The 9,955-nt window shown below is 30.7% G+C and overlaps 6 non-coding genes across 6 annotated transcripts; all 6 read right to left on the reverse strand.

Annotated features, from left to right (window-relative positions):
- Positions 1 to 413: 413 nt before the first annotated feature.
- On the reverse strand, positions 414 to 487 carry TRNAV-CAC. The gene has a single exon. It is a non-coding gene; the product is annotated as a tRNA-Val (tRNA).
- A 1,150-nt stretch (positions 488 to 1,637) lies between these two features.
- On the reverse strand, positions 1,638 to 1,711 carry TRNAM-CAU. The gene has a single exon. It is a non-coding gene; the product is annotated as a tRNA-Met (tRNA).
- A 1,129-nt stretch (positions 1,712 to 2,840) lies between these two features.
- TRNAV-CAC lies at positions 2,841 to 2,914 on the reverse strand. The gene has a single exon. It is a non-coding gene; the product is annotated as a tRNA-Val (tRNA).
- A 2,348-nt stretch (positions 2,915 to 5,262) lies between these two features.
- Positions 5,263 to 5,336, reverse strand: TRNAV-CAC. The gene has a single exon. It is a non-coding gene; the product is annotated as a tRNA-Val (tRNA).
- A 2,559-nt stretch (positions 5,337 to 7,895) lies between these two features.
- TRNAV-CAC lies at positions 7,896 to 7,969 on the reverse strand. The gene has a single exon. It is a non-coding gene; the product is annotated as a tRNA-Val (tRNA).
- A 1,153-nt stretch (positions 7,970 to 9,122) lies between these two features.
- TRNAM-CAU lies at positions 9,123 to 9,196 on the reverse strand. Its single transcript has one exon. It is a non-coding gene; the product is annotated as a tRNA-Met (tRNA).
- Between the last annotated feature and the right edge of the window lie 759 nt (positions 9,197 to 9,955).

Consider the following 9,955-nt stretch of genomic DNA (forward strand, 5'->3'; position numbering starts at 1 on the left):
CATACTTGTGTTTTATAAAGTTGTCAACCAAACACTAACTATGATTTTTATTCTCATTTCTAATGTGTAAACTGATGTACGAAACATACACTAATATCTATCAAAGTATAATTAAGAAAGGAAAATACTTACCAATAAAATTTCAAAACATCTCCTGGTAAAAACACAGGTGGAAAGCAAAATAACATGTTTGAACCTAGGTTTGCACTTGGACCACTAATGAGTTAGATTTGCGTGATAACCAACTACACCACCCAGACAACTACATTTCTTATTTTCTTTTTACTAACTAAATTAGAATGATACGATTTTTAATTCGAGAAGTAATTAAATGCAGAGGTGTGTTTTAAAAAGTTGTCAACCAAACACTAATTTCCCTGTAAAAAAACGAAGAGCTTAAAATTAAATTAACATGTCTGAGCCCAAGTTTGAACTGGGGACCTCTAGTGTGTGAGATTACCGTGATAACCAACTACACCACCCAAACAAGTTACACTTTCTACTTTCTTATTACTAATCTAATCGGAATGTTACCGTTTATAAATAGGGAATGTGATTTTTAATAATAGGGGTAATCAAATCCATACTTGTGTTTTATAAAGTTGTCAACCAAACACTAACTATGATTTTTATTCTCATTTCTAATGTGTAAACTCATGTACAAAACAGACACTAAATCTATCAAAGTATAATTAAGAAAGGAAAATACTTACCAATATAATTTCAAAACATCTCCTGGTAAAAACACATGTGGAAAGCAAAATAACATGTTTGAGCCCAGGTTTGCACTAGGGACCTCTAATGTGTTAGATTGCGTGATAACCAACAACACCACCCAGACAACTACATTTTTTCTTTTCTTTTTACTAACTAAATTAGAATGATACGATTTTTAATGATGGAATGAGATTTTTAATTCGTGAAGTAATTAAATCCATAGTTATGTTTTAATAAGTCGTCAACCAAACACTAATTTCTTAGTAAAAAAAAAAAAAAAAAAAAGAAGAGCTTAGAACCAAATTTACATGTTTGAGCCCAAGTTTTGAATTAGGGACCTCCAGTCTATGAGACTAATGTGATAACCAACTACACCACCCAGACAAGCTACATTTTCTACTTTCTTATTAGAAATCTAATCGAAATGTTACCGTTTATAATTAGGGAATATTATTTTCAATTGTAGGGTTAATCAAATCCATACTTGTGTTTTATAAAGTTGTCAACCAAACACTAACTATGATTTTTATTCTCATTTCTAATGTGTAAACTGATGTACGAAACATACACTAAAATCTATCAAAGTATAATTAAGAAAGGAAAATACTTACCAATATAATTTCAAAACATATCCTGGTAAAAACACAGGTGGAAAGCAAAATAACATGTTTGAGCCCAGTTTGCACTAGGGACCACTAATGTGTTAGATTTGCGTGATAACCAACAACACCACCAGACAACTACATTTTTTATTTTTTTTTTTAAAGATGGAATGAGATTTTTAATTCGAGAAGTAATTAATGTGTTTTAAAAAGTTGTCATAAACACTAATTTCCTTGTAAAAAAACGAAGAGCTTAGAAGGATCGAGAAGTAATTAAATCCAGAGCTGTAAAAAACGAAGAGTTTAGAACAATTTACATGTCTGAGCCCAGGTTTGAATTGGGGACCTCCAATCTATGAGACTAGTGTGATAACCAACTACACCACACAGACAAGCTACATTTTCTACTTCTTATTAGAAATCTAATCGAAATGTTACCGTTTATAATTAGAATATGATTTTTAATTGTAGGGGTAATCAAATCCATACTTGTGTTTTATAAAGTTGTCAACCAAGCACTAACTATGATTTTTTATTCTCATTTCTAATGTGTAAACTCATGTACGAAACATACACTAAAATCTATCAAAGTATAATTAAGAAAGGAAAATACTTACCAATATAATTTCAAAACATCTCCTGGTAAAAACACAGGTGGAAAGCAAAATAACATGTTTGAGCCCAGGTTTGCACTAGGGACCACTAATGTGTTATTTGCGTGATAACCAACAACACCACCAGACAACTACATTTTTTATTTTTTTTTAATGATGGAATGAGATTTTTAATTCGAGAAGTAATTAAATCCAGAGGTGTGTTTTAAAAAGTTGTCAACTAAACACTAATTTAAAAAAACGAAGAGCTTTCAACAACACTCGAGAAGTAATTAAATCCTAAACACTAATTTCCTTGTAAAAAAACGAAGAGTTTAGAAACAAATTTACATGTCTGAGCCCAGGTTGGAATTGGACCTCCAATCTATGAGACTAGTGTGATAACCAACTACACCACACAGACAAGCTACATTTTCTACTTCTTATTAGAAATCTAATCGAAATGTTACCGTTTATAATTAGGAATATGATTTTTAATTGTAGGGGTAATCAAATCCATACTTGTGTTTTATAAAGTTGTCAACCAAGCACTAACTATGATTTTTATTCTCATTTCTAATGTGTAAACTCATGTACGAAACATACACTAAAATCTATCAAAGTATAATTAAGAAAGGAAATACTTACCAATATAATTTCAAAACATCTCCTGGTAAAAACACAGGTGGAAAGCAAAATAACATGCTTGAGCCCAGGTTTGCACTAGGGACCACTAATGTGTTAGATTTGCGTGATAACCAACTGCACCACCCAGACAACTACATTTTTTTTTCTTTTTACTAACTAAATTAGAATGATACGATTTTTAATTCGAGAAGTAACTAAATCCAGAGGTGTGTTTTAAAAAGTTGTCCAACCAATCACTAATTTCCTTGTAAAAAATGAAGAGCTTAAAAGTAAATAAACATGTCTAAGCCCGGGTTTGAACTGGGGACCTCTAGTGTGTGAGACAAGCATGATAACCAACTACACCACCCAGACAAGTTACACTTTCTACTTTCTTATTACAAATCTAATCGGAATGTTACCGTTTATAAATAGGGAATGTGATTTTTAATAATAGGGGTAATCAAATCCATACTTTTGTTTTATAAAGTTGTCAACCAAACACTAACTATGATTTTTATTCTCATTTCTAATGTGTAAACTGATGTACGAAACATACACAAAAATCTATCAAAGTATAATTAAGAAAGGAAAATACTTACCAATATAATTTCAAAACACCTCCTGGTAAAAACACAGGTGGAAAGCAAAATAACATGTTTGATCCCAGGTTTGCACTAGGGACCACTAATGTGTTAGATTTGCGTGATAACAACAACACCACCCAGACAACTACATTTTTTATTTCTTTTTACTAACTAAATTAGAATGATACGATTTTTAATGATGGAATGAGATATTTAATTCGAGAGTAATTAAATCCATAGTTATGTTTTAATAAGTTGTCAACCAAACACTAATTTCCTAGTAAAAAAAAAAAAAAAAAAAAAAAAAAAAAAGCTTAGAAGCAAATTTAGATGTCTAAGCCCAAGTTTGAATTGGGGATCTCCAGTCTATGAGACTAGTGTGATAACCACTACACCACACAGACAAGCAACATTTTTTACTTCTTATTAGAAATCTAATCGAAATGTTACTGTTTATAATTAGGGAATATGATTTTTAATTGTAGGGGTAATCAAATCCATACTTGTGTTTTATAAAGTTGTCAACCAAACACTAACTATGATTTTTATTCTCATTTCTAATGTGTAAACTGATGTACGAAACATACACTAAAATCTATCAAAGTATAATTAAGAAAGGAAAATACTTACCAATATAATTTCAAAACATCTCCTGGTAAAACACATGGGTGGAAAGCAAAATAACATGTTTGAGCCCAGGTTTGCACTAGGGACCACTAATGTGTTGGATTTGCGTGATAACCAACAACACCACCCATAAAACTACCTTTTTATTTTCTTTTTACTTACTAAATTATAATTATACGATTTTTAATGATGGAATGAGATTTTTAATTCGAGAAGTACTTAAATCCATAGTTATGTTTTAATAAGTCGTCAACCAAACACTAATTTCCAGGTAAAAAAAAAAAAAAAAAAAGAAGAGCTTAGAAGCAAATTTACATGTCTAAGCCCAAGTTTGAATTGGGGACCTCCAGTCTATGAGACTAGTGTGATAACCAACTACAACACCCAGACAAGCTACATTTTCTACTTTCTTATTAGAAATCTAATCGAAATGTTACGGTTTATAATTAGGGAATATGATTTTTAATTGCAGGGGTAATCAAATCCATACTTGTGTTTTATAAAGTTTTCAACCAAACACTAACTTTGATTTTTATTCTCATTTCTAATGAGTAAACTGATGTACGAAACATACACTAAAATCTATCAAAGTATAATTAAGAAACGAAAATACTTACCAATATAATTTCAAAACATCTCCTGGTAAAAACACAGGTGGAAAGCAAAATAACATGTTTGAGCCCAGGTTTGCACTAGGGACCACTAATGTGTTAGATTTGCGTGATAACCAACAACACCACCCAGAAAACTACATTTTTTATTTTCTTTTTACTTACTAAATTAGAATTATACGATTTTTAATGATGGAATGAGATTTTTAATTCGAGAAGTAATTAAATCCATAGTTATGTTTTAATAAGTCGTCAACCAAACACTAATTTCCAGGTAAAAAAAAAAAAAAAGAAGAGCTTATAAGAAAATTTACATGTCTGAGCCCAGGTTTGAATTGGGGACCTCCAGTCTATGAGACTAGTGTGATAACAAACTACACCATCCAGACAAGCTACATTTTCTACTTTCTTATTAGAAATCTAATCGAAATGTTACCGTTTATAATTAGGGAATATGATTTTTAATGACAGGGGTAATCAAATCCATACTTGTGTTTTATAAAGTTGTCAACCAAACACTAACTATGATTTTTATTCTCATTTCTAATGTGTAAACTGATGTACGAAACATACACTAATATCTATCAAAGTATAATTAAGAAAGGAAAATACTTACCAATAAAATTTCAAAACATCTCCTGGTAAAAACACAGGTGGAAAGCAAAATAACATGTTTGAACCTAGGTTTGCACTTGGGACCACTAATGAGTTAGATTTGCGTGATAACCAACTACACCACCCAGACAACTACATTTCTTATTTTCTTTTTACTAACTAAATTAGAATGATACGATTTTTAATTCGAGAAGTAATTAAATGCAGAGGTGTGTTTTAAAAAGTTGTCAACCAAACACTAATTTCCCTGTAAAAAAACGAAGAGCTTAAAATTAAATTAACATGTCTGAGCCCAAGTTTGAACTGGGGACCTCTAGTGTGTGAGATTACCGTGATAACCAACTACACCACCCAAACAAGTTACACTTTCTACTTTCTTATTACTAATCTAATCGGAATGTTACCGTTTATAAATAGGGAATGTGATTTTTAATAATAGGGGTAATCAAATCCATACTTGTGTTTTATAAAGTTGTCAACCAAACACTAACTATGATTTTTATTCTCATTTCTAATGTGTAAACTCATGTACAAAACAGACACTAAAATCTATCAAAGTATAATTAAGAAAGGAAAATACTTACCAATATAATTTCAAAACATCTCCTGGTAAAAACACATGTGGAAAGCAAAATAACATGTTTGAGCCCAGGTTTGCACTAGGGACCTCTAATGTGTTAGATTTGCGTGATAACCAACAACACCACCCAGACAACTACATTTTTTCTTTTCTTTTTACTAACTAAATTAGAATGATACGATTTTTAATGATGGAATGAGATTTTTAATTCGTGAAGTAATTAAATCCATAGTTATGTTTTAATAAGTCGTCAACCAAACACTAATTTCTTAGTAAAAAAAAAAAAAAAAAAAAGAAGAGCTTAGAACCAAATTTACATGTTTGAGCCCAAGTTTGAATTAGGGACTCCAGTCTATGAGACTAATGTGATAACCAACTACACCACCCAGACAAGCTACATTTTCTACTTTCTTATTAGAAATCTAATCGAAATGTTACCGTTTATAATTAGGGAATATTATTTTCAATTGTAGGGTTAATCAAATCCATACTTGTGTTTTATAAAGTTGTCAACCAAAACACTAACTATGATTTTTATTCTCATTTCTAATGTGTAAACTGATGTACGAAACATACACTAAAATCTATCAAAGTATAATTAAGAAAGGAAAATACTTACCAATATAATTTCAAAACATATCCTGGTAAAAACACAGGTGGAAAGCAAAATAACATGTTTGAGCCCAGGTTTGCACTAGGGACCACTAATGTGTTAGATTTGCGTGATAACCAACAACACCACCCAGACAACTACATTTTTTATTTTTTTTTTAAAGATGGAATGAGATTTTTAATTCGAGAAGTAATTAAACCGAGAGGTGTGTTTTAAAAAGTTCTCAACTAAACACTAATTTCCTTGTAAAAAAACGAAGAGCTTAGAAGCAAATTTACAACAACATTTTTTTATTTTTTTTAATGATGGAATGAGATTTTTAATTCGAGAAGTAATTAAATCCAGAGGTGTGTTTTAAAAAGTTATCAACTAAACACTAATTTCCTTGTAAAAAAACGAAGAGTTTAGAAACAAATTTACATGTCTGAGCCCAGGTTTGAATTGGGGACCTCCAATCTATGAGACTTAGTGTGATAACCAACTACACCACACAGACAAGCTACGTTTTCTACGTTCTTATTAGAAATCTAATCGAAATGTTACCGTTTATAATTTGAGAATATGATTTTTAATTGTAGGGGTAATCAAATCCATACTTGTGTTTTATAAAGTTGTTCAACCAAGCACTAACTATGATTTTTATTCTCATTTCTAATGTGTAAACTCATGTACGAAACATACCACTAAAATCTATCAAAGTATAATTAAGAAAGGAAAATACTTACCAATATAATTTCAAAACATCTCCTGGTAAAAACACAGGTGGAAAGCAAAATAACATGTTTGAGCCCAGGTTTGCACTAGGGACCACTAATGTGTTAGATTTGCGTGATAACCAACAACACCACCCAGACAACTACATTTTTTATTTTTTTTTAATGATGGAATGAGATTTTTAATTCGAGAAGTAATTAAATCCAGAGGTGGTGTTTTAAAATGTTGTCAACTAAACACTAATTTCCTTGTAAAAAAAACGAAGAGCTTAGAAGCAAATTTACAACAACATTTTTTTATTTTTTTTAATTGATGGAATGAGATTTTTAACTCGAGAAGTAATAAAATCCAGAGGTGTGTTTTAAAAAGTTGTGAACTAAACACTAATTTCCTTGTAAAAAAACGAAGAGTTTAGAAACAAATTTACATGTCTGAGCCCAGGTTGGAATTGGAGACCTCCAATCTATGAGACTAGTGTGATAACCAACTACACCACACAGACAAGCTACATTTTCTACGTTCTTATTAGAAATCTAATCGAAATGTTACCGTTTTATAATTGGAGAATATGATTTTTAATTGTAGGGGTAATCAAATCCATACTTGTGTTTTATAAAGTTGTCAACCCAAGCACTAACTATGATTTTTATTCTCATTTCTAATGTGTAAACTCATGTACGAAACATACACTAAAAATCTATCAAAGTATAATTAAGAAAGGAAAATACTTACCAATATAATTTCAAAACATCTCCTGGTAAAAACATAGGTGGAAAGCAAAATAACATGCTTGAGCCCAGGTTTGCACTAGGGACCACTAATGTGTTAGATTTGCGTGATAACCAACTGCACCACCCAGACAACTACATTTTTTTCTTTTTACTAACTAAATTAGAATGATACGATTTTTAATTCGAGAAGTAACTAAATCCAGAGGTGTGTTTTAAACAGTTGTCAACCAATCACTAATTTCCTTGTAAAAAATGAAGAGCTTAAAAGTAAATAAACATGTCTGAGCCCAGGTTTGAACTGGGGACCTCTAGTGTGTGAGACAAGCATGATAACCAACTACACCACCCAGACAAGTTACACTTTCTACTTTCTTATTAAAAATCTAATCGGAATGTTACCGTTTATAAATAGGGAATGTGTTTTTAATAATAGGGGTAATCAAATCCATACTTTTGTTTTATAAAGTTGTCAACCAAACACTAACTATGATTTTTATTCTCATTTCTAATGTGTAAACTGATGTACGAAACATACACAAAAATCTATCAAAGTATAATTAAGAAAGGAAAATACTTACGAATATAATTTCAAAACACCTCCTGGTAAAAACACAGGTGGAAAGCAAAATAACATGTTTGATCCCAGGTTTGCACTAGGGACCACTAATGTGTTAGATTTGCGTGATAACCAACAACACCACCCAGACAACTACATTTTTTATTTTCTTTTTACTACTAAATTATAATTAGTACGATTTTTAATGATGGAAAGAGATTTTTAATTCCGAGAAGTAATTAAATCCATAGTTATGTTTTAATAAGTCGTCAACCAAACACTAATTTCCAGGTAAAAAAAAAAAAAAAAAAAAAAAAAAGAGCTTAGAAGCAAATTTACATGTCTGAGCCCAGGTTTGAATTGGGGACCTCCAGTCTATGAGACTAGTGTGATAACCAACTACACACCCAGACAAGCTACATTTTCTACTTTCTTATTAGAAATCTAATCGAAATGTTACCGTTTATAATTAGGGAATATGATTTTTAATTGTAGGGGTAATCAAATCCATACTTGTGTTTTATAAAGTTGTCAACCAAACACTAACTATGATTTTTATTCTCATTTCTAATGTGTAAACTGATGTACGAAACATACACTAAAATCTATCAAAGTATAATTAAGAAAGGAAAATACTTACCAATATAATTTCAAAACATCTCCTGGTAAAAACACAGGTGGAAAGCAAAATAACATGTTTGAGCCCAGGTTTGCACTAGGGACCACTAATGTGTTAGATTTGCGTGATAACCAACAACACCACCCAGACAACTACATTTTTTATTTTCTTTTTACTTACTAAATTAGAATTATACGATTTTTAATGATGGAATGAGATTTTTAATTCGAGAAGTAATTAAATCCATAGTTATGTTTTAATAAGTCGTCAACCAAACACTAATTTCCAGGTAAAAAAAAAAAAAAAGAAGAGCTTAGAAGCAAATTTACATGTCTGAGCCCAGGTTTGAATTGGGGACCTCCAATCTATGAGACTAGTGTGATAACCAACTACACCACCCAGACAAGCTACATTTTCTACTTTCTTATTAGAAATCTAATCGAAATGTTACCGTTTATAATTAGGGAATATGATTTTTAATTGTAGGGTAATCAAATCCATACTTGTGTTTTATAAAGTTGTCAACCAAACACTAACTATGATTTTTATTCTCATTTCTAATGTGTAAACTCATGTACGAAACATACACTAAAATCTATCAAAGTATAATTAAGAAAGGAAAATACTTACCAATATAATTTCAAAACATCTCCTGGTAAAAACACAGGTGGAAAGCAAAATAACATGTTTGAGCCCAGGTTTGCACTAGGGACCACTAATGTGTTAGATTTGCGTGATAACCAACAACACCACCCAGACAACTACATTTTTTATTTTTTTTTAATGATGGAATGAGATTTTTAATTCGAGAAGTAATTAAAATCCAGAGGTGTGTTTTTAAAAAGTTGTCAACTAACAGAAATTTCCTTGTAAAAAAACGAAGAGCTTAGAAGCAAATTTACAACAACTTTTTTATTTTTTTTTAATGATGGAATGAGATTTTTAACTCGAGAAGTAATTAAATCCAGAGGTGTGTTTTAAAAAGTTGTCAACTAAACACTAATTTCCTTGTAAAAAAACGAAGAGTTAGAAACAAATTTACATGTCTGAGCCCAGGTTGAATTGGGGACCTCCAATCTATGAGACTAGTGTGATAACCAACTACAACACCCAGACAAGCTACATTTTCTACTTTCTTATTAGAAATCTAATCGAAATGTTAC

This window comes from Ipomoea nil, unplaced genomic scaffold (genome assembly GCF_001879475.1).
Source record: "Ipomoea nil cultivar Tokyo-kokei standard unplaced genomic scaffold, Asagao_1.1 scaffold3376, whole genome shotgun sequence".
NCBI classification, from domain to species: Eukaryota; Viridiplantae; Streptophyta; class Magnoliopsida; order Solanales; family Convolvulaceae; genus Ipomoea; species Ipomoea nil.